This window comes from Lynx canadensis, chromosome A1 (assembly GCF_007474595.2).
Source record: "Lynx canadensis isolate LIC74 chromosome A1, mLynCan4.pri.v2, whole genome shotgun sequence".
Classification (NCBI taxonomy): domain Eukaryota; kingdom Metazoa; phylum Chordata; class Mammalia; order Carnivora; family Felidae; genus Lynx; species Lynx canadensis.
The window spans coordinates 96,983,769-97,009,634 of NC_044303.2; the positions used below are offsets into that span (position 1 = coordinate 96,983,769).

The 25,866-nt window shown below is 39.8% G+C and overlaps 1 long non-coding RNA gene across 5 annotated transcripts in view; it reads right to left on the reverse strand.

The window, feature by feature from the left end:
• Positions 1–7,413: 7,413 nt before the first annotated feature.
• The window catches only part of LOC115514827, a 74,963-nt gene continuing 56,510 nt past the window's right edge, over positions 7,414–25,866 (reverse strand). For 2 of the 5 annotated variants that reach the window (XR_003969092.1, XR_003969089.1), the window contains 8 exons: positions 24,934–24,979; positions 24,250–24,392; positions 23,820–23,915; positions 18,775–18,948; positions 18,463–18,687; positions 17,655–18,158; positions 16,165–16,299; positions 7,414–8,100 (listed from right to left, as the gene is read on the reverse strand). This is a non-coding gene — a long non-coding RNA (uncharacterized LOC115514827). Of the gene's footprint in view, positions 8,101–16,164; positions 16,300–16,567; positions 16,615–17,654; positions 18,159–18,462; positions 18,688–18,774; positions 18,949–23,819; positions 23,916–24,249; positions 24,393–24,933; positions 25,046–25,866 lie in introns of all 5 variants that reach the window. The other 3 variants (XR_003969091.1, XR_003969094.1, XR_003969093.1) reach the window with 3 other exon arrangements.

The window sequence follows — 25,866 nt, forward strand, 5'->3', positions numbered from 1 at the left end:
CCAGCCAAAGACCCAGAGAGCCCACCGAGCTGTCCAAGATTCTGACTTCCCCTGGCTCAGCTTGGTACCTTATGCTAACCAAGCTTCTACACACCCATACTTTTAAAGTAGGCTAGCTTCCCCAAAACTAAGCTTGCACAACCCTAAATGCCTTAGACCATTTTCTTTGTTAAGATAAAAGGTAGGAATACATTTACAAAATGAATTATCCCATGCTGTGGGTATGCCTGAGTGTGAAGTCTGCACTCTTTTCTATCTGTAGTAGACTTTAAACAGTAGATGCATGGGGGGGAGGGTGGGGAGGAGGCACATATTTTTTAAATACATGAACTTAGTCTCCATTACAAAGTTATAATTCCATCATTTGTTTTTATCTTCACCTTTGAACAAAACAGAAAATAATCGCCTATACTATCACTGACCCCACATTCTTTAATACGTACATCCTGTCTTAGTCTGTCCAAGCTGCTGTAACAAAACATCACTGGCTAGTAGCTTACTTCTCACAGTTCTGGGGGCCGGAAGTCTGAGATCAAGGTGCCAGTATGGTCGGGTACGGACTTGCTTTCGGGTTGTAGACTTGCCATCGTACCCTCACGTGGCGGAAGGGGTACTGTGGAAGGTCATTACTTCCATTTACCAGGTCTCCGCCCTCGTGATCTCATCGCCCCCAGAGACCCCCACGTATTAAAACCAACAGCTTGGGGAGCTAAGACTTCAACATATCAATGTGGGGAAAGGGAACACACACAGTAAGATGTAGCAATTCTCTCGTGTCCCAACTCTACAGTCTTACAAATTTACAGTGAATTGACGAAATTTCTATTTTATTTCTGATCTTAAAATGTCTCTGTAAACTAATACATATATAGCTGAACCACATAAAATTGAATCATATCCTTAAGCAAATGAATGAACTTCAAAAAAGATGGCCACTAACACCAGGAATATGTTAACGAATGTTGACATTTCTGGCTAATGCGATAGAACAAGAAAATACGAAAACAAAGCATAAAGAAATCAGAAAGAAGGATAAAATGTCATTATTTATACCTACTAATGAGGCTCTTCTTGGACACAGAAATGACAGAAAAGAAATCAAATCAATAGGATAGTTCAATAAAGCAGCCTGTTGAAATTATATATGTAAAAATCAACCACATCACAATGTGCATATAATAAAGACATATAATGAAAACTATCATTAACAAAAACATGTACATAGGTTTAAGATTCAACAAAGTAATAATTATAAAATCTAGCAAAGATGAAGAAAACTACAAAAACATACTGACAAATGTAAAACAAGTGACTTAATTTAGTACTATTCTGTGATATTAAAGAGGAAAACTAATTCCTATATTTTATAGAAATTTAAATTCTCCAAAAGTTAATCTGTAACTCGAAGTGCAATTCCAGTAAAACTTTCTTTTTTTTAAATTATTTTTAATATTTTTTTTATTTTTGAGACAGAGAGAGACAGAGCATGAGCAGGGGAGGGGCAGAGAGAGGGGGAGACATAGAATCTGAAGTGGGCTCTAGGCTCTGAGCTGTCAGCACAGAGCCTGATGCGGAGCTCGAACTCATGGAGTGTGAGACCATGACCTGAGCTGAAGTCGGACGCTCAACTGACTGAGCCACCCAGGTGCCCCCCCAGTAAAACTTTCAATAGTACTTTATTTTAATTTTATGGAGCTTCTCCTGCAGAAAATAAAATGAATTATCAAACTCTTTAAATAAATAAATAAGAAATTGCCTTATTAGATACTAAAAGCTACCATAAAAATACAATAATTTAAAGTTCCAGTTATCAGCTTATATATATCAACCTAGGTTAATAGGCCTTTTCAAATGCCATGTGTGAAATATCACATGAATTAAAGAGTTAAATAGAAAATGAGCAGGCGTAAAGAAAATATTTCAAAAATCAATGACTATGTATCTGATTTTAAGATGGGGAAAGACTTTTTAAATTGACATGTAAAGTCAAAATTTACACATGATTATTAATAATTTTGATGGCATAAATTTAAATTTGCCATCAAAAAAGGAGTCTGAACAATATTAAATGGCAAAAACCATAAGAAGACATACATCTTCCAATACGTGACAGACAAAAATTAATACTCTCAATAAATAAATACAGCAAACTTCCTAATAACAAAGCGATCGATAATGTACATGAATAAGAAACTTACCAAAGAAGAAAAACGAAGAGCAAATTACCATATTCAATCACAATAGCAATCCGAACTATAAATTAGGATGAGATACAACTTCATTCATTCATTTAACAGCTATTTATAAGGTACTAACCGTGTGCCAGGAACTCTGTAGGTAACTGGTTCTCACAGTGTGGTCCCTGGACCAGGAGCATTAGCATCATTTGGGAACTTGATTGAAATGCAAATTCTTGGATCCTAGGATACACTTTCCAATCAGAAACTCTAGTAGTGGGGTCCAGCAATGATTGATTTGGTAAGCCTTCCACGTGACTGATTCAGCTGCACACTTAGGTGTGAGACCCTGATTTAGGTGAACAAAACAGACAAATATCCTTTTCCTTGAGGGACTTTACTTTAGGGGAGTGAGGCAGGACAGACAATAAATAACAAAACAAGTGAATGATGTATTTTGATCAGAGTAATGGAAAAAGCATAGGAGGAAGAGATGGGAGTGTCAGGCAAGGACCAACCTATCATTTAAAAAGAGGTGCTCAGCTCTTATGTGGATCCTGAGAAACTTAACAGAAGACCATGGGGGAGGGGAAGGGAAAAAAAAAGTTAGAGAGGGAGGGAGCCAAACCATAAGAGACTCTTAAAAACAGAGAATAAACTGAGGGTTTATGGGGGGTGGGAGGGAGGGGAGGGTGGGCGATGGGTGTTGAGGAAGGCACTTGTTGGGATGAGCACTGGGTTTGTATGGAAACCAATTTGACAATAAATTTCATATTTAAAAATAAAAAAATAAAATAAATGAAAAGAGCCAATGGCTTGATGAAGATGAGGAATTTGGCCACAGAAGTACCTGAAAGAAAAACATTCCAGACAGACGAACAACCAGTGCAGAGGGTGCTGTGTGTTTGAGGATTCAGAAAGGAAATCATAAAGCGGAGAGTGAGAATAGAAAAGACTACCAGCAATAGGATCAGGAAAATCATGGTCCAGAGGCCAAACCATATTAAGGCTTACAACTAATTGCAGGGAGTGGCTTTCCTCTCAATAAAACAGATCACCACTGCAGGTCTAAGAGCAGAGGTGTGGCATAACCTTTCTTAAAAATAACTCTAGTAACAACTATTTTGAAAATAGACTACTGGGAGCAGGGGCAGGGTGGTGTCAACTCAAGGATGCCAGGCCATGGACTATCGGAGTAATTCAGGTGGGAAATGCTGGTGGCCTAGATCTAGATGGTAACACGGTGGTGCTGATGGGATGTGAGTTATAAGAAAAAGCCAAGAGAGAACAGTGACTCTAAGTTTAGAGCATGAGCAACTAAAAAGTCTGAGCTGTCATCAACTGAGATTTTTACAAAAGCCTGTAAGGAGGGGAGCTTGGGTGGCTCAGTCAGTCAAGCGTCTGACTTTGGCTCAGGTCATGATCTCTCAGTACCTTGAGATTGAGCCCCATGTTGGGCTCCCTGCTGGCAGTGTGGATCCTGCTTGGAATTCTCTCTCTCTCTCTGCCATTCCCAGCACACTCTCTCTGTCTCTATCTCTCAAAGTAAATAAACCTTAATATATATATGTATATATACACATATATATACGTATATATATAATATAAATATATATATTTAAATACAAACATAATTTGTGTATATATATAACATATACATATAATATACATACACATATAAATATATAATACGTAACATATATATATAAATACAAATATAATTTGTATTAATATAATTAATATATGAATTGATATTAATTAATAATATTTAAATAATGTAATTTCTATAATATTGTAATAATATATTAATACAAGTTATATATATTATTTCATTATATATATGTGTATATATGTATATATGTGTGTATATACACACACACACACACACACACACACACATATATATAATGAAAAGCAAGGAGAAAAACATGGGGTCTACTAACACTTAGGAGAGGACACAAGTGTGCTGAAATCACCACAGTACCCAAATCTTATACTATGTGGTGTATATGTAACACTTCTTTCTCTGGGCCATATCGGCCTTCCTGCAGACAGTGTGAATTAAGGATTAGAGCTCAAAGTAGGCAAGGGTGCCCAGCAGATGGAAAGTGTTGTAGCAAACACATGCTTGCTGTCGGAAAGGTTTAGGGGGCTCTTACTCCTGGCCCCTGACTGTAACTTGCCATAAGCTTGCAGAGGTTATTTTTGTTTGTTGTTTCTTTAGTTTTCTAAAATAGCAAAGGAAATCCATATTACAAGCAGCAGACTACCAAGAAGAGAATTGTAGGAGCAAAACTGACACTGTGTGTTACTGTGGAAGTAAAAAAAAGTGTATCAAAGAAGAATGATGAATTATATCAAATGCCGCTGATAGGTCAAATCAAGTGGATTGAGAATTCATTACTGGGCTCTTCAGTGAGCTGGTCCCTGGTGGTCCCTTCCCAAAGCAGTTTTTACAGAGTGGTATGAAAGAATCTGAACAGACGGACTGCAAGGAGAAGAGGAGGAACAGAATTGGAGACCATATGTATACACAGCCTTGTTCAAGGAATTTTGCTGTAAAGGGGAGCAAAGAAATGGGGTGTAATGGGTGTAATGGGGTAATTGGTGGGGGAGAAAGGAATAGATTTTTTTAAGATTGGAAAAGTTATAGGATTAGTGTGTTCTTCAAGGGATAATCCTACCGGGGGTGGGGCATTTATGATGTAGGAGAAGAATTATTGGTACAGCATTCTAGAGTACATGAGATGGGACAGCTTTTGTGCACAAATGTAAGGGTCCAGGCTTGACGAAGCAACTCAGAGAGTTCATGTTATGAAACGTGAGAAGACAGCATGTGGTGCTGGGGGGCTGTGGGATCTCTCTTCCCATTTCAACTTTCTCAGGAAAATGGGAAGCAAGGACATCTGGGAAGGGGGTTGAACTTAGAGGGTAAGGAGCTAGAAGAAAGTGCAAGATGAGGAAGGAGAGTGGGCAAAGTGCTGGATCCTGGCAGGCAGGGGCATATGAGGTTTGCACACACTGAGAGGGTGGCAGAGTTCTGTTTTTGTGTTTTGTTCTGTGTTTTCTGTAGCCACATTCCTTTACACAGGTGCAGAGTGGATCTGGGGGCTGGATTTTGCCTGCATTGTAGTTTTGCCAAATGAGTCTGATAAAGCAAGAGGGGTTCGAGGGCATCGGGGATGTTTGCAAAAGGATATGATGAGAAAGGCTGACCACGACGTACACTTAAAAAGAAGGACACTGAGACAGTTCCAAGAAGATAAACACATGCTGTAGGAACAACCTGAACTCTGACTCCACTTTTATATGAGATAGCATTTGAGAACAAAAATGTATTCATTTTCTTTCCAACATAGAACAATAATATATTATTCCTATACAATAACCTTCACAGAACCCATTTTGAAATGCCACTTTAGGTTTATGATACGCATTTATTTCCAACAACACCCCTTCATGCAAAAGAAGCAGACAATGAAGAGATAAGCATACAAATATCACAATGAAAGAATTGCTCTTTTTAAAAACAGCCACTCTCAATTTCTAGAAGGCACTATATTTTCCTTCTCTTCATTCAGCATGGAATAATATTCACTGATTTTCTTTCTCTAAAGGTAACTTTGTACATTTGTATATTCTCCATCCACCCCCCCACCCCCACCGCCATGATTCCAATCTTATTCTCATCAGCGAAGTTGTTAATAGAAGTTCCAGGAACTTTTTTTTTCTTCACTGCACACTGAGAAGACATCACAGGAAAATTGTTCCACCACATAAATACACCTCACAGTGTCTAATGCTGTCCAATTTTTACAGTCACCGCTGACTTAGCTTCATATAATATGGCTGCAGCTCACATACACCCACCTGTGGAGTAAAAAAGCAGCTTATCCCCCCAAGAGGGTATCGGAATCAGATGAATAGGCCCATGTTCACACGATGCCGATGTGTTATCAGAATTATCTTATCATTGGACTTAAAAAAACATTTTAACGCATTATATTTCAGAAAGCTACAATCTTATGTCAGATAGGTAGATAGACAAATGAGAATTTCTTGCATGCTAGAATTGCAGTTCAATCCTTTTGAAGTTTTTATGTTGGCTTCTTTTTTCTCTTTCCATCTAGACAATCCCTTATGCCCATATGTGTTTATGGCACAAATCTATTTGTGTATAATGTCTCCCTCTGCTCCACTGTCACCCCGCATATGTTAGACGACAATGCCTGTGTGCAGGAGGGATCTTTGTGAACTGGACTACAACTAGAAAGAACATTCACGCTGAGTCCAAGAGGAAGGGGAAAAAAATAGTCATCATTTAAAAGGAAGCAATGATCTCTACACTGCATTTTATTTCTCTTTACCTGGAAAAATCTGAACAAAATTGGAAACAATGTTCTACAGACTTCTGGAGCTTGTTAAAAGGGAAAACCAAAGACATTTGTCAGTTAGTCCTTTTTTTTAATGTTTATTTATTTTTGAGAGAGACAGAGACAGAATGCGAGTGGGGGTGAGGCAGAGAGAGAGGGAGACACAGAATGTGAAGAAGGCTCTAGGCTCTGAGCTGTCAGCACAGAGCCCGACATGAGGCTCAAACTCACAAGCTGTGAGATCATGACCTGGGCCCAAGTCGGACGCTCAACCAACTGAGCCACCCAGGGGCCCCAGTTAGTTCTTTTTTAATCACAGATATTACCCCGTTATCATTTGTTGCTGTGACTTAACATACTAAAAGAAAGAAATTCAAAACATTATAAAATAAGGTTTCAAAAAATTTTGGGGTGCCTGGGTGGCTCAGTTGGTTAAGTGTCTGGATCCTGACTGTGGCTCCGGTAATGATCTCATGGTTGGTGAGTTCAACCCCACTTTGGGCTCTGTGCTGACAATGTGGAGCCTGGTTGGGATTCTCTGTCTCCCTCTCTCTCTGCCTCTCCCCTGCTTGCACTCTTTCTGTCTCTCAAAAATAAATAAATAAACTTAACCAAAAGAATTTTTTTTAAAAAATTAAAAATAAAAATAAAATCAAACTGGCCTCTCTTTTTCTGCATAAGAGAAGATGAATCTTTCATGACACGGTTGACAGCGTGAAGCGTGGTGCATGTAGAAAAAAGAGCACCACGATAAACATTCACAATACCGTTACCACGCTGTTGATCAGCTTGTAAGCTAATTTCAAGGGTAAAATGTGGGTCTGGGATTTATGCCTTGTATAAAAAATAATCAACTTTCATTATTTCTGTGAGTCATAGCATTTTAATTTTTTCTAATTAGATGTGATTACTATTCTTCCTCACAGCAGGATGGCAAAGAAGCGTAAAAAACACGAGGCGCCACATACATAAGGGGGAAAACGACACAAAGGAAAACTAAGGACGTCGTTAGTAAATAAGAGAGCTTTTTTGTTCTCAGGTGGCAGTGGACACTGTGACAGAGCATGGTGGGTAATTATTCTCTTTTTAAAATATTCTTTTGCAACATGTGGATCAAGGTCCAAGGACAGAAATCATTTCCAAGTGGAGAACAAAATAATGTCAGAGTTCACACATTTTGATTAGGGTTATTCAGCTGATCAGAATAAATTGTCTTCTAAATATTACGAATCATGTAGTTTTTCACCAAATAGTCTTCTCTTTCTTCTGTACCTTCTGGTAAATGGAAACCAGACCATTCTATAGAAATCAAAGAAGACACCTTCCAAATCCAAAAGAATCAAAGATGCGAAGTTCTAACTGCAACATTGAGAGATGTTCCCCTAAAGATCCATCACAGAAGCAAAAGGTACATGAAAGATTCCAGATGCCCTCATTCTTCATTTAAGGATGTGTTTTATCAAAATTATTTATTCACATAGAGAAATTCTTTACACATATGTTCTTTTGCGGGTGAGTTCGTCAAGGAGTACTTTCTTCCCATGTAGGTTCTGCAAAATCAGTTGTGAAAGTAGGTTAATTGGTAAAATTAGGTTCAGACAACACAAACGTACGGAATTATTGCACAATTGCACAGTCTGCTTGTCATACAAATCATACAATTCTTTTGTGGAAAATGATCTGTTTTGATACCCGGATTAACTACTTAAGCTGTCTACACTGATCAAATCAACTGGAAAACGTTCATTTTAATTCTCTTCTTCCCTTTATGTTCTGCAGAGAACAGAAAAAGTCAATAAACCAAAATAGTTACATTTTACTAATTAATTTTATAAAGATTCACCTTTTAAATGCTGTTTTATGCGGTTCAATCTGCATGACACGAAATTGGAAATTTTATACGAATATATTTCACAACATAAGAGAATAATCCCCCAGGTCATTATTTTATTCCCAAATTTATGGCTCCCAAACTCAGATAAATCCTGGACGGGCAACAAAGATTACCCAGATTACCAAAGTTTTCCTAATTGGCAATTCATAACTTCCAGCTGCTCTGAACAAAACCTATCACCCATTGAAATGTTGACATTTTCTGCCTCATTAAAATCTTCTGCAATATTCTGTGTGAATAGATTGTTCAATTAGCCATTATTTCTGAAGATATACAGAGAGGTGATAAATGATTAGGACGCCAAATACAATTTGTGGTGTCAAAGCAAGCCTATTTTTACTGTATACAGTATATTCATTATTAGGCCACATTGGACTCAGATCGTGACGGTCAGGTAGAGTTTGTTATCCCATGGAACACGCTACATTTTGTACCTTAAAATGGAATTTTGTTATGGTTTTGACTTTCCTTCCCATGAAATCATCATTCTTCTCTTTTACATATTTTCACAATTACTAAAGAATTTTAAGCATTTTTTTTCCAAGTAAGCTCTAGACCCAACATGGGGCCTGCACTCACAACCCAACATCAAGAGTCTCATGCTTTCCTGACTGAACCAGCCAGTCTCCCCCATCTTAAGGATCTTCTATAACCAAATTATCAGGTCTTCTTACAAATCCCTTGATAAAATTTTAGTGAGTTCAATATAATTTACTTTTATGTTGGGCAAAATCTGTACAATAATGAGTGACTGCATTTTTTGTGCACCCACCGTATGGATCTCATGACTGTAGAGATAGATGTGCATAAAAGGTAAAGATCACTAATTAGTAATTTCTGGATTTGGGGTCTATGCTGTAAAATGTAAGAGAGAATTTCCCAGAATAAAAAAAGGAATTACACTTAATGGGAGTCTGACTCATACAACTCCAACCTGTCTTTTATCCATTAAAAAAATATATATTTCATTATATATCAAAATTAATAAAATCAACATAAAATTACATTTTGTAGAGAAGTATCTGTTTTCAGCTACCATAAAGTCACAGCCCTTGGCATGATGGTACATATGATATAAGGGTAAAATATGTCCACAATATTTAAGGTTTGTATAGGTAGGGTTTTTTTTTTTTTCTGATGACTAAAATACTACAATTGTTATACAGTCAGAGAGCGCATTAAGCCATAATATATTCCATAGTTACATAGTATGTTTAGGGGCTCTAAGGATTTCTGACAGGGAGACTATTCCACATTTGCTAATGTTTTACTTCACTAACTTCTAATCTTATTTAAGAGCAACAAATAACTACAACAATTTTTGTAGTGATAGGTATTTGTCACTTCTATTTTTTTCCACCAAATTCTTGGAGTTCCTTTAACCCATCCCCTTAGGGAGGGGTTAATGTAGGACTCTTAAGGAAACAACATGGACGATATTACAATAAAAAGAATATGAAATCTAAATTACTGGGTTCAAGTGGTCCCTTCTTGAGTCTGGTTCTACTAATAACGTCAAATAAGCCATAAAGATTCACCTTTCCTCAACATTTTCTTCATGGTATGTAACAGGAACATAATAATATTTCTTACAGGGGTGCCTGGGTGGCTCAGTTGGTTAAGCATCCATCTTCAGCTCAGGTCATGATCTCACAGTTCGTCGGTTCCAGCCCCGCATGGAGCTGCCAGCTCAGAGCCTGGAGCCTGCTTCAGATTCTGTGTGTGTCTCTCTCTCTCACTCTGCCCCTCCCCTGCTTGTGTGCGTGCTCTTTCAAAAATAAATAAGCATTTCTAATAAAATAAAATTAAAAAATAATATTTCTTACAACGCAATACAAATATAATTCTATTGACATGTAAAAATAAATTTTTGCTGATACTTTTAGATGAAATCCATCTATTCCAGACAGAAGAGTATTTGTGCCTTACTCCATTCTAATGGCAACCAGTGTATTGTAACGGCATTTGGACATACCCGGATATTTAAAGGCGAGGCTAATTTTCATACGTGGCTTTAGAAAACCATTTCTTCATAACTTTCAGTACCAGATCACCTTCCACATGTTTTCATTACCTATGTTTAAGATCTAAGGCCATGACTATCAAAGCCAGTGCCTGGTCGCTATATTGTGCTCCCTTGATATTTCATCTACAAATAACCCACCTTTCTCCTTTCTACGGGTCTGTACTGTAAGGCAATGCAGCATAGAGTGTATTGAACTCCATGGTACAACAGACTGCTCCACAAAGCCAAACCCTGAGTTCTCCTTATAAGGAAGTTCTCGCCCTGAACATTCCCTTTGCTATTAAACCTGGAAGTCCCAACCTCCGGTGCAGACGCTGATCAGCTTGCACAGAGTTATACTTTGGATTCAGGTAGCCATATTTTGGGAGGCCATCCCTGCTCTACCAATGTCTCATCTGGCATCTTCAAAACTTTACAGCTTTATTGAGGTACAATGGACACATAAAACACTGCATATATTTAAAGACCATAATTTGATTAGTTTTGACATATGTATACACTCGTGAGATCATCACTACCCTTATGATGAACATTGTCTATCATACCCACAGTTTCTTTGAGCCCCTTTTCTATCAATCTTTACTGCCCTTCCACGACTCCCCCCAACCCCACCCCAGGCAACCAATGATCTGCTTTACATCACATGGACTAATTTTCATTCTCTAAAATTATATATAAGTGGAATCATATGATGCGAAATCACTTTTGTAGGTAGGCACTTAGCTTCTTTCACACGGCATAATTATTTAGAGACTCATTTATAATGTTGTGTATTTTAAAAGTTCACTGTTTTGGAGGTGCCTGGTGACTCAGTCATTTAAGCAACTGACTCTCGATTTCAGCTCAAGGCATGATCTCTGCGTTCGTGAGCCTGAGCCCAGAGTCAGGCTCTGTGCTGACAGTGTGGCGCGTGCTCAAGATTCTCTCTTCCTCTCTCTCTGAGCTACCCTCCCCACCCACTCAGTCATATGCTCTCCCTCTCTCTCTCTCTCAAAATTAATAAACATTTTTTAACTGTTGAAAAAAATAAAAGTTCACTCTTTTTAAATCATTGATTATTTTTCCATCATATGGATACACCACAAGGTATTATGCATTTACCTCCTCATGGGTATATGGGTTGTTTCCAGCTTTTAGCTATTAAAAATTAAAGCTGCAGGGCGCCTGGGTGACTCAGTCAGTTAAGCATCCAACTCTTGGTTTCGGCTCAGGTCACGAACTCATGGTTAATGGGTTTGAGCCTTGCATCAGGCAGCGTGCTGTTGGTACAGAGCCTGCTTGGGATTCTCTCTCTCCCTGTCTCTCTGCCCCTTCCCTGCTCTCTCTCTCTCTGTCCCTCTCCCAAAAATAAATAAATAAACTTAAATTAAAAAAAATTACAGTTCCTATGAACATTTATGCAATTCTTCATGCAGTCAAATGTTTTCATTTCTCTTGGATAAATGCTTAGGAGTAGAATATCTGTGTCATCTAGTAGGTATGCTTTTTGCTTTTCAAGAAATTGGCAAACTTTTTTCCAAAATGGTTCACCATTTACATCCCCATCTGGGTGTATGAGAATTTCAGTTCTTTCGGGTCATTACCCATTCTTAAAATAGTGTTTTAACATTAGGGATTCTAGCAGCTTTATATGAACAACTCTTTGGGGTTTTAATTTACATTTCCATAAAGAACTCTGAATATTGAGCAACCTATAAAGTATTAATATCATATCCATATATCTTCTTCAGTAAAGTAGTCAAATCTTTTAGCGATTTTAAAATTAGGTTTTTGTCATATTAATTTTGAATTGTAAGTGTTCTCTACATAGCCTAAATGTAAGCCCTTGGTCAAATACCTATTTTAAAAACATTTTTCCCAATGACTTGTCTTTTTATTTCTGTAAAAGTGTCCTATAAAGAACAAATGTTTTAGTTTCAGTGAAGTTCTATTTAATCACTTTTTTCTACAGTTCATGCATTTGGTGTTCAGTGTAACATATCCTGGCCAAATCTAAGCCAATCTGGCTTTCTGTTGCTTAATGTTAGTATATCACATATTATCTTATCCTTTTACTTTTAGCCTATTTGTGCCTTTACACTTAAAATGTGTGTCTTGTAGGCAGACTGCATTTTAACTTTTAATTTTAATTTTAAAGACTTGCTTTTTAAATTTAATATATGGCTCTATGCCCTTTAATTGGACTGTCCAGCCATATGCATATTACATAGCTATTGATAGGATTGTGGTTAACACGACTATCTTGCTTATTATTTTTTATGTGCCCCACTTACTTTTTGTTCCATTTTCTCTCCTGTTCAGTCTTCTTTGGATAAAATATTTTTATTATCCCATTTTATCTCCTTTATTGATCTAACAGCTATACCTTGTGGACTAGTTTTTGTTTATTGGTTTGTTTTAGTTTTTTAGTGGATGCCTTGGAGATTTTACTGTATCTCTTTAACTTACCGTAGTCTACTTTCAATAAAAAGGACCTTACCATGATTCACTTACATTCCTCTTGAGGAATGACTCGTCTCCCAGCCTCTGCTCTCTTATAGTCAAGAGAACAAACATGCTTCTATGTACTTCTGCATACATTATAAATTCCAAAATTCAGCCCTGTTAATTTTATTTTTTTAATGTTTATTTCTGGGAGAGAGACAGAAACTGAGTGTGAGTGGGGGAGGGGCAGAGAGAGAGGGAGCCACAGAATCCGAAGCAGGCTCCAGGGTCCCAGCTGTCAGCCTGATGAGGGGCTCGAACCCATGAACCACAAGATCATGACCACAAGATCATGAGCTGAGCAGAAGTCAGACGCCCAACCCACTGAACCATCCAGGCGCCCCTCAGCCTTGTTAATTTTAAACACTGCACTATATTGTAAAGAGATTTGTAAAATGAAACAAAAACACAGCTTTTATATCATTGTATCATTTCCAGTGCTAGTCCTTCCTTTATGTAAACTGGGTTTGTATCTGGTAACATTTTTCTTCTGTCCAAAGGATTACCTTTACCATTTTTAGAGTAAAAGTCTAACAGTAACACGTTCAGCTTTTGTATGTCTGAAGGAGGCTCTGTTTCTTCTTCCTTTTGAAAGATACTTTCACTGGACATAGAATTCTAGGTTGACATGTTTTTGTTTGTTTAAATATCTCAAAAAGGTTGCTGTATTTTTTTTCTGGCTTCTGTTATGAAAAAATTGGCTCTTGTTCTTACCCTTGTGCTCTGTACACAATGTATCTTTTCTTAAGTGTTTTTAAGATTTTCTCCTTGTGACTGGTTATAAACAATTTGAATAGAAATTTTATGGTACAGTTTCATTTTTGGTTTTATCCGTAGTAACAACTTGCTGAAATTTTTGGACCTCTGAGTTTATTACCTTTATCAACTTTAGAAAAATTCTGGCCACTGTTTTTTAACTAATAAACTTTATTTTGGGGAGAAGTTTTAGGTTCATGGCAAAATTGAGAAGCAAATGAAGAAACATCCCACATAGCCTCCTGTTCATTCCCCCACTATGGACTTGCCACACCAGATTGCTACATTTGTTGCAATCAGTGAATCCACATTGACACATGGTTATCATTCAAAGCTTACTGTCAGAGTTTAATCTTCACTGTAGTATCACTCAAAATAGTTTCACTGCCCTAAAAATCCCCTTTGTTATGCTAGTTTATTCCTTCCTAGGATGGAACCACTGGTGACCACTCATCTTTTTACTGTCTCCACATTTTTGCCTTTTCCAGAATACCATATAACTGGAATCATACAGTATGTAGCCTTTCAGAGTGACTTCTTTCACTTAGAAATACACATTTAGTTTTTTTTTCCCATGTCTGGCTTGGTAGGTCATTTCTTTTTAGCTGAATAATATTCCATTGCCTGGAGGTACCACAGTTTATTTATCGATTCATCTATTTTCCAGTTTGGGGACATTGTAAATAAAGCTTCTATAAACATCTCTGTGCAGGGTTTTGTGTGGAAATAAGTTTTCGTTCATCTGGATAAACATCAGGGAGTGCAGTTGCTGGATTGTATGGTAAGAATATGTTCAGTTTTGTAAGAAACTGCCAAACTGTCTTCTAAAGTGGTTGTACCATTTTTTTCATTCCCACCAGAAGTGAATGAGAGTTTGCATTATTCCACATCCTCATCAGCATTTGTTGTTGCCATTTTGGGGGGGTTCTAGCCATTGGTTGGTGTGCATGTTGAATGTCTTTTCATATGCTTACTTCCCATCTGTATACCTTCTCGGGGGAGGTGTCTGTTCATCTCCTTTGCCCATTTTTAAATCCGGTTGCTCAGTTTCTTAGAGTTGAGTTCTATGAGTTCTTTGTGTATTTTGAATAACAGTCCTTTATCAGTTGTGTCTTTTAGAGATGTTTTCTCCTAGTCTGTGGCTTGTCTTCTCATTCTTTAGAGCCATTATTTTTCAAATAGTTTTCCTGTACTAACCCCCTCTGTTTGGGGAATTCTCTGTTACATTTACCTTAAAACACCTGAAGTCATCCCAGAGCTGATATGGTTCACCTTTTATTTTTTAAGTTTTTTTAAATGCTTATTTTATTTTTGAGAGAGACAGAGCATGAGCAGGGAAGGGGCAGAAAGAGAGGGAGACACAGAATCTGAAGCAGGCTCCAGGCTCTGAGCTGTCAGCACAGAGCCGGATGCAGGGCTCGAACTCACAAACTGTGAGATCATGACCTGAGCCGAAGTCAGACACTTAACCAACTGAGCCACCCAGGTGCCCCATCTTTTGTTTATTTTTAAGTTTAGATGGTTTCTTTTCTTCTTTCATGTCCTCATATTCACTTATCTTTTCCTCGACAATGTGTGATCTGCAGTTAATCTACTATTAGTTTCATCTAGTGTACTTTTCATCTCAGACTTTGAATTTATCTAAAAGTTTGAGTAGCCTCTTTTTCATATCTTCCATATATTTCTTTCATATGGTCATTCTTTCCTCTACCTTCTTGAATATATGGAGTGTATTTATAATAAATCTTAATCTCTGTGCCTATTTTTATACTGTCTGTGTCATCTTTCTCTCTTTCTGTTAATTTTTCTCCTCATTACAGGCTGCCTTTCCTTGCTTCTTTGCCTGACAAGTAATTTTAGATGAGAGGCCAAACTTTGCAAATTTCATCTTATTGAGTGTTGGGTATTTTTCTATACCTTTAAATATTCTTGAGTTTTATCCCAAGGTGCAGCTAAGTTACTAATAAACAGTTTAAGCCTTTCAAGGTTCTACTTCAAGCTTTGTTGGGTGAAACCACAACAGCTTTTAGTCTAGAACCAACTCTGATGTCCACACAATATAGGGTTTCTCTAAGCTATCTAGAAAAACACGAGGCCTTCCTCGCCCTGTGTAAGCTTTGTGAGTTGTTCAATCTTCCCTTTCCAGTAGTTCTTTCCCTGTCTTCAAATAGTCTCCTCAGATGCATGCACTGATCACTATCAGCTGAGGACTCAGGGTGAGCTGGGAGCCTTGAGATCTCCAGAGCTCGCTCTCCGTGCCCCTCTCATGTGGGGAGCAGCTCTCTCTTCTCCAATATTCTTCCCTGCAAATCAGCCACCTGGGCTTAACAAAATTTTGAAGTCTATCTCTCCTAACTCAGGGAGACTTCTGGACTCTATCTATCTCCCCCCTCCCTGTGCTATGGCATGGAAACTCTCTCTAGGAAGTAAGGTAGGACAATCATAGATACTTACCTTGTTTGTTTCTCCTCTATTGTGGATCAGTATCCTGTGCTGCCTGGTGTCCTGTTTCTGCAACCCATTGTTTGAATTGTTTTTCTAGATTTGGTTATTTAACGTGGATGGGCAAATGCAGTCTCCACTGCTCCACTGGGGACAGAAGCAGAATTCTGTCATTTTTACTGTAATGTAAAAAAAAATCTGTATTATTTATTTGCCCCTCATAACAAGGCTTGGCAGGGAGGATGAAGGACACTAGAACAGCTCCTCAGACTTAGAGGAGCTTAGGGTCTTAGGAGCTTAGAAGACCTTAGGGTCTTCGGGTGGTCCCAGAAGCCAGAGTCTGCAGTTGTCCCAACACCAAAGATCCTGACCAAAAGCAGTCACTTGGGAGTGGTTCTCATCAAAAAGTACTCACTCAGTCAACCTGCAGAACACTCAGCTAGTGCAGCTAACTCACTGGTGCTGTGAAATCAAGCAAGAGGAAATTGCTAAAAGTGGGGTTAGGATAGGCAGTGTGTTGGGGGAACAGACAGAGCAAAGCACACTGGCTTCCAGGCCAGGACGGCCACCAAGATAGCCTCCGGCACCCTCACTTCTACTGAGAAAGGCTTTGCATGCCCGACATGAAGCCCAGCACCCAACTGCCTTTCCTGCTTTGGGAGGCACTAATTACCCTTTGCCTTCTCCCATCAGGATATAGAAACACTGGGTCTTGCTTGCCAGGACCATGTTGCTATAGTACATCTTGTAGATGAGGAAAAACAGGACTGGAGGCTGTCTGCCTCTTTATCTAGTAACAAATCAAGAGCTGGTGCTGTCGTGACAGAGACTTATTTCTTTCATCACCATTGCATTCGTCTATTAATTACTTTTCAAATAATACACGTGAATTGTCCAAAATGCAAAGAAAGATAAAGTTTAACATTAGAGGCATCCTCACACACACACACACACACACACACACACACACACACATTGCTCAGATATTGTTCTATAGACTTCCTGTCTTACACTGGAATATGTATGGTCTTACAAACATATAGGTGTGTATTTCTGCATGTGTGTGTGTGTACTTTTTGAATTTTTTCACTCACCTTGCTTTCTGACTACTTAAATAATTGCATAGTACAACATTCATTGATGGGCATAACAAAATATATCTAAACGTTCCTCAATAATGAAATATTTCAGGTGTTGAAAAATTTTGAGTATCATCAAATTGTTCTATACCCCTTTAAATGTCAAATTATATCGGATAAAATTTTCTATGCGTTTTTTGTTAGACTACGCAAACTTCTACCTTTTGGTTGCTAGGCTTTCAGCGTAGCACCGTGAGTTAATATTCATATATCCTGAAGAGGTGAGAGGGAGTGTGTGTGTGTGTGTGTGTGTGTGACCACGGCCAGATCACTGCTACATGAGTTATTGCACATCTATGAGTTTTAGGCAGCTGCCGTCTCCTTAGCTGGCATAAGTTGTGGAGTTATAAAAGCTTCACTCACCAAAATATCTTCTCTTGATTGGTCTGTCAGAAATTTCCAATTTTCCTGTCACTCCATAAAGACCTTCTAAAGGTGCTCTGCATTTTAACTAGACTAAAATAGACTTTTACTTGAGAAGAGTAACATTATCAGAGATTAGTCTCTCAAATTATTCCATTAGCACCCATTATCATTGCAAAGAATGCAGGGTCCTGAGGGGATGGGACTTAAGATAGACAAGCTGTGATTGGCAGCAGAAGGACTGAGGTGTATGGCGAGGATGTTGACATGTTAGGTGCAGATATGTGGTCAAGTGACCACGGCTTTCAGCCTGAGCATCAGTAGAAGGACTTCTCAAAATATCGTCATGATTCATGTTCACAGCAGCATCGAAGGGCTATGTCCAAAGGCCATGTGCCACCTCTGTCTGCAGCAGTCTGGCCAGGAGAGGACTTGAGATCGAGAAGGTGAAGGAGTCCATTTTTATTCTTTTCTACATCCTCCCACAGTGCATGTATCCTGCCTCTAGAAAGCAAACCATTAAGGCTTTTCTCAACAGCCAGAGACCCAAGCAACTCTCAAGTGGTGTTAGAACGTATCAGAACAGGGGCCCCTGGGTCCCTCTGTTGGCAAATCTTCTGAGTCTTGACTTCGACTCAGGTCATGATCTCACGGTTTCTAAGTTTGAGCCCCACATCGGGATCTGCACTGACAGTGCGAAGCCTGCTTGGGATTTTCTCTGTCCTTCTCTCCCTCTGCCCCTTCCCCACTTGTTCTCTATCTCTCTCTAAATAAAAGATAATAATAATAAAATAAACTTAGAACATACCAGAACATACACAGGTGGATGTGACGAGCAAATCTCCATCTTCCATTCAGACCAGGAGAATAGGGTCATTTGTGTCTTACAAAACGAGTTCTGCTATTACACAAAGAATAGTTAGTAACGATAACAATCTCAGAGCAACTTGGTCTCAGAAATGTTTATCAAATATGTTTTATGATCCTGAGGACACAATGAAAAAGTCCGATGCATGAATCGTTTCTCTTCCACCTAGAGAAGAAACACTAATGAAGCAAGGGTCAAATATTGATATGCCTGCAGTCACAAAACCCTAGACCCTTTCCCAGTTCATCTCACCAGTAATTTATTCACCGCTGTCAACTGCAGAAAGGGCAAACTCCTCACCGCCACGACCTTCCCTCTTTCCTCTCAAGTTCTTCTCGCAAAACTATTCAGTATCTCTTATCTGGCGATTCCGCTGCGGAGTGCCCACACAAAACTTCCAGACTGGTGAGCCTGCACCGACATCCGCTTAATTTTGAGCAAAGAGTAAGAACAAATATTATGTGGCTATTTTGGCATCTTACGGGTATCGTTGCTGTATGTTAATTCCACTATTCCGTCCCTTATTAGGAATCAAAAGCGGACACAAGACAGAAAGGGAAGAGAGGTGGAAATAAAACAGAAAGGTTTTTCAGCTCACCATCTTAAAAGTCACTAGCACTATGTGCGAAACACTGCGGCGCAAAAAAGTTTAAAACTCTTAGCTAGAAAACAACTATGTTGAACTAGTTAATAGTTGTACTGTAGTGCCTGAGCACACATGCTATGGAATCCGACTGGCCAAATTAACTGGCTCCACATCTCACCAGCTGGGCGACCTTGACCAGTCACTTCACTTCTCTGCGCCTCAGCTGGCCAATCAGTAAAATGGGATGACAATAGTACCTCCCTCACAAGGATTGTGAAAATTAAATCATATAAGTAAAACCCATTAGAAATGGGTCAGACTTGGGGCGCCTGGGTGGCTCAGTTGGTTAAGCATCCGACTTCGGCTCAGGTCATGATCTCACAGTTTGTGAGTTCGAGCCTCATGTCGGGCTCTGTGCTGACAGCTGGGAGCTTGGAGCCTGCTTCAGATTCTGTGTCTCCTTCTCTCTCTTCCCCTCCCTAACTTGTGCTCTGTCTCTCTATGTCTCTCAAAAAATAAATAAATGTAAAAATTTTTTTAAAATTTTTTTTTTTTTTTCAACGTTTATTTATTTTTGGGACAGAGAGAGACAGAGCATGAATGGGGGAGGGGCAGAGAGAGAGGGAGACACAGAATCGGAAACAGGCTCCAGGCTCTGAGCCATCAGCCCAGAGCCCGACGCGGGGCTCGAACTCACGGACCGCGAGATCGTGACCTGGCTGAAGTCGGACGCTTAACCGACTGCGCCACCCAGGTGCCCCAATGTAAAAATTTTTTAAAAAAAAGAAATGGGTCAGACTCACGGAAAGAGCTTTATAAATGGTAGCTGCTGCCATTATTATATTTATTATTATTATTATTATTATTATTATTATTGAGTCAGGAACTAAAAGGTGTGAAAACAATGAGAGAAACATAAAACATGGTCTCTGTTCCCAAGGACCTTCAATCCTATGAGGAATAAAAGCCCCACTGAGGCAACAGTGAGGGAACAAAAGGGCCATCGCTTGTACTTCTCATGGCCAGTTCAATAAAAGCTCCAGGAAGGGCAGGCTCAGCCTGACCCACCCCTGCAGTCACAGGATTCTTGGAAGGGCATGCCCACAATTCAGGCCTTGAAGAATGAACAGGATTTCAAAAGTTGCTCCAGGCTTGCCCTTGGACATGTGGTCCCCAGATGTGTTTTGTTTGGCTTATGCAGGACTTTTAATACATTTTAATTAGTTGCCAACATTTAAAATTAGATCATCCTCCACCCTGCTTCAGCCATTTAATTACCTGCCTGGTTCTTGTCATGAGTTGAGTTTGCAACCCCTAATCTATGGACTTAATACCCATTCTTATTGTCACGAGTAACTATAAGCTTTGGTAAACATATTAGAATGATTTATTTTCTTCATATAACTCTGCGCCATGCATAATAGCAAGGGTTCATAAAAGTTCTTTTCTTTTTAAAAGTAGTTCTTTCTTCTTAGAAATGGATTTCTAACCAGGCCAGCTTGGACCAGATTTCAGGAAGAATTATAAAATGCATTATGATTTCTTCCACTGTTTTGTCTCTATTGTTCCTTTTTTATTGGGCTATTGGATTAGAGCTTAATGAGCTATCTTTTACAGGCAAAGAAACCATAGGACCTTGCAGTGCACGGGAAGAACCTATAACTCACTTGCAAACATTGATAACACGGCAAAAACTTCCTAAGAGACCAAGTCCTGATTTGACCTTGGTTGGAGCTAAAAGGGCTGCCAGGATGCATTTGGGAAAGGAAGGAGAAACACCAAAGCTTATGCCTACATGCTCTTCTGACCACCTCCTATTCACCCTGTTGGTGAAGTAGGGATTCCAGGCCCTAAAAGGTATGAGATGGTCAAATGCACAGTCCCCAGTAATGGCAGTGGGTCACTTACAATACTCCCAGCCTGGGGGAGGAGGGCACTACACGGCATGCAAGGCCCACATGGGAGTTGCATGCAAGGCCCACATGGCAAGATGAACCAGCAGGGGCCATGAGACGCAGGCTCTGTAGTGGCAAGAGCGGGAGGTGACCCCTGGTCCCTGCAGAAGGATGGAATTGTCTTGGGAGTTTTGCTGGCCTGCAGAAAAGTGAACCTATTAGGTTGAGGTCCAGGTGGGGGGCAGTGAGGCCAGATGATAGGGAACTACCCAGTGTGAGATTTTTCACTGGTTGGGGACAGACCTGAGGAAAGCAGGGAACTCCCAGCGAGGCTCTGGGGGGGGGGGGGGGGGCTCAGAGACATCAAAGCAATGCATGGAATTTCAGGCTTTCCAATGTGCATGAGAACATTTAAAAATATTTATTCTGATGGTTTTAATTTTTTTTACATTTATTTACTTTTGAGAGAGCTCACGAATAGAAGAAGGACAGAGAGAGGGAGACTTAGGATCTGAAGCAGGCTCCGTGTGCTGTCAGCACAGAGCCCAACGCAGGGCTCACACTCACAAACCATGAGATCATGACCTGAGTCAAAATCAAGAGTTGGCCACTTAAGTGACTGAGCCACCCAAGTGCCCCTATCTTGATATTTTAAAATCATGTACAGAACAGTATAAGTTTCTAACTGGTGGTTTTCATGCACTGATTATATTCCTTTTTTTTTTTTTTACGTGTATTTATTTTTGAGAGACAGAGACCGAGCATGAGTGGGGGAGGGGCAGAGAGTGAGGCAGACACAGAATCCAAAGCAGGCTCCAGGCTCTGAGCTGTCAGCACAAGATCATGACCTGAACTGAAGTCGGACGCTTAACTGACTGAGCCATGCAGGTGCCCTGTGACTATATCTCTTTTAGTATCAAGGTGTTGGATCTCAAACACACTTTTTTGATGGGCTATCATACACAGTTCTTTCCCTGTTTACGATATTGTAATATGAAGGCATCCTTTCTATAATTGTGTATCAGATCAAGTCAGACCATGCCTCATCAGGGCTGCTCTTTTATTTTTCCCACAGGCCACGCTGGGTAAGTTCAAAGATACAGGTTCCACGGCCCAAACCTCCATTTTCAATCATTGTTCGTTATAATTCCTTATAACATTTCCTTCAAAATCACCTTGGTTTCACTACTTTAAAATTGCCTTTTTATGATCTACAGAAGATGATTCACACTTACATCATGGCTACCTGAAAATCCGACATTCTCCACAGAGAAGTAACACATGTCCTCCATGCCCGCCCAGAGGGAAAAATATAAAGGAATACAGCATTCCCTTCACTATGAGAGATTTGGGTTTTTTTTTTTTCCAGTACGTTTTTTGAAAAATTGGCCAAGCCTATGTCAGTTGTCTTTTTAGTCTTAAATGCTATTAATGGTATAATACCAGTCACATCTCCCTGTCAGATCTGAGGCAATTCATTGTATCGAAAAATCCTTTTTCTATCCTATTTTACCGTAACATGCTTCAACTTGGCTATCTTTCCTTACTGTCTGACAGATGTATGTACTTTCTTCTCTGAAGCAGTGTGAGTCCGAGGATATGCCTCTGCCTCTTCACTGTGAAGCATGAGGCCTACCTTCCTCCCTGTCTCTCGTTTCTAGTGACTTCCTTGATCATCAGCTTGTCAGTCCTGCTGTCTGCGTGTCCAGCATCTCCAGGTATAGCAGCTTCCTATCTTCTCCAGGCTGACTCCACTCTTCTTGGTGGGGTTGTCTCTGACTACAGCACATTTTCTCAGCTCATATTCTGCAGAGCAGGGGAGACCAGGCGCTGGAACAGACCTCACAGGGTCCAGGCAACATAAACTGCCTCACAGCCAGGTCCTCAGAAAGAGAACTCAAAAGGGGTTCTCTTGAGGTATAAGGTATAGGTATTGACCTATACCTTGAGGCATAGGTATAAGTGGCTTTGTTCCAACCACCCTAGAGTTCACATCCATAGACCAGAGGAACCTGTGTACTCTGAAAATTCTGGGACCATTTTCTCACATCACCACTGGATTCAACTTCCCTTCCTGGTCTACAGAGGAATGTAGAGGCAAAAGTTATGCCCACCATTCAGCTGGGGAGAAAGAAGACACCATACAGGTTGGTCTCACCAAGAACAAGCTATCCAATTTTGGTAAAGGAAAGAGTAGCCATTCTTCTATTTCACAACTGGAGGTGGTCAAGTTCTCCCAGTGTGTGACATTACGCATTTGGATAACTTCTTGAAGAACACCTTGATAGGCTTCAATCTGTGCCTCCTGCTGTGACTCACTCTGGGAGGCTTAGTGGAAACAGTGTAGCATAGCCACTTTGTGTTCTGTGTATCATCTTCCAGATTTCTCTTTTGCTTTGCCCATCAGTCTCTTCTCCTCTTGAGAATCTGAGAGAACAACTAATGTCCACAAACTGTCTAAGGTATTACAAGTTATGTCTCCCCCACTTTTCCTAACCTGCCACGCTGCCATGAACCCTCCATGGGAGATGGCTGCTATTAAGGTCTACGCTGTGCACAAGACATCCAAGTAAGACCCAGAATAAGTACTATAGAGTCGCGTACCAGTGACTTTCTTTTCCCAGTAACAAATTACTATGGTATGGACTATATTTACATACTTTATCCCAGCCTGAGATAGCTCCCTCCATGCCACATTCAACTGCCAAACATCTGTCAAGAGCGTCTTCCCATAGTAGAGGTTAAATAGCTCTTCATTCAGGTGAACTGTATATCTAAAAACGGGTTTTGTCCATACAATTATAACACAGCCTTACCATGAATGTTTTTCAAGCTGAAAATACTTGTATCCACTCTTCCTACATCAGTCCCCTAATGGCCAAGACAGTGGACAACAGTGATCTCCAACAAATCTGGAACAAAAACTAGGGGTCATATATTTAAATCTCATTCAACATTAAAAATAATTTTTTTTAATGTTTATTTATTTTTGAGAGAGATGGAGACAGAATGGAAGTAGGTTAGGGGCAGAGAGAGAGGGAAACACAGAATCCAAAGCAGGCTCCAGGCTCTGAGCTGTCAGCACAGAGCCTGACGTGGGGCTCGAACTTGTCAACTGTGAGATCATGATCTGAGCTGAAGTCAGATGCTCAACCAACTGAGCCACCCAGGTGCCCCTCATTCAACATAATTATTGATGCCCTCTTTTTTTTTCTGTTTTAACCAGGGCAGTTTACTGTAACTCACGTGATACTTTCCAAAGCACCGCACTGATAATCTGGATGTGGTTTAAAAACCAGAAGTTTTCCAAAGTAAACTTCAGGGGTTCATTCATCTCCCGATCTCTATATCACCCCCTTCTCACTCGCCTTTGAAGATAAATTTCATGTCTGTAAAACCAAGAATAACGATTAGCAAACTCAGTCACTCTTGTCACATTGATATATTTATGGCCAAATAAATTTATTTTTAAACTAATTTTGACTTATTCTGATATAGTCATCACTGCTTGTCAGTAAGTGGTAATATATACGGCTTTCACACATTCATAAAGATTTCAGTGTTGTTAAATTTTAGAGAGAGAGCTTAATACTGGGAGAGAAATTTTTTTCGATGAGGGACAAAGATTCCATATGCTAAAAATGACCTTTCATTTCACAATAGGGCTCAGGCCAGGACTCTCTAGTCACACTTTGTACATCAGGTTGGAGGAATGAGATCAGACTCGAGGCCCAAGGGCAATGGCGTCATTCCTGCAGGATTTGAAAGGCCGGGACTAAGAATCCAGATAGAAAGCTCATGAGGACACAACAGGATAAATAACAAGGGGATGGAGTGGATAAGGAAGGTGGTGATACAAGTCCCCGGGGCCCTATTGTCTATCCCTTCAAAAACGTACTATCATATTAGAGTTCACCAAAAACCCCCTACCTGCACCGGCTCCACGTTCACACTGCATCTCACCTCAGTCTGGCAGCTGAGAGGAAGACATGAAGTACAGTAAAACCTTGGTTTGTGAGCATAATTCATTCTGGAAACATGCCTGTAATCCAAACCACTCGTATATCAAAGTGAATTGCATGAACTGTTGGCTCAGTTGTGATCATGTGACATTCAGCGTCATGTAAGACTCGTATTGCAAGATATCACTCGTTTATCCAGTTAAAATTTATTAGAAACGTTTGCTCGTCCTCTGGAACACTCACCGAACAAGTTACTCAATCCAAGGTTTTACACATGTTGGTGGTACTGGAGCCCCTTCCAAGTTCCCCAGAGGACCCCTAAGGCAAATGAGAAGCTACGATCCTGCACCCCACACCCCACACACCAGTGGGCGCTTCCTGCAGGACAAAGACTGCTTGCTCCCCAACTTTTGATTTCTCCCATTGTCTGCCACACTTTTCTCTCGAAAAAGTCAAAGTCATGGATTTATTCTTTCTATTCTTCATTTTCCAGTTTTATTGAGATATAATTGACATGTAATACTGAAAGCCACGTTTTTTAACTCCTCTTCCCTTTTTAAAAAAAAAATATTATTCCTGGGGTACCTGGGTGGCTTAGTCGACTAAGCATCTGACTCTTGATTTCTGCTCTGGTCACGATGTTATGGTTCGTGAGTTCAAGTCCTGTGTCGGGCTCTGCACTGGCAGTGCAGAGCCTGCTTGGGATTCTCTCTCTCCCTCTCTCTCTGCCCCTCCCCCATTCACATGTCTGTGCTCTCTCCCTCTCTCTCTCAAAATAAATAAATAAATGAAATTTTGAAAGAGGTAAAAAATATTTATCATTCCTCTTTCATGGAATTGCACTTTTTCCTTTTGAGGCAAAGTCACTTCTGAACCAAACTGGACAAACCACACATGACTT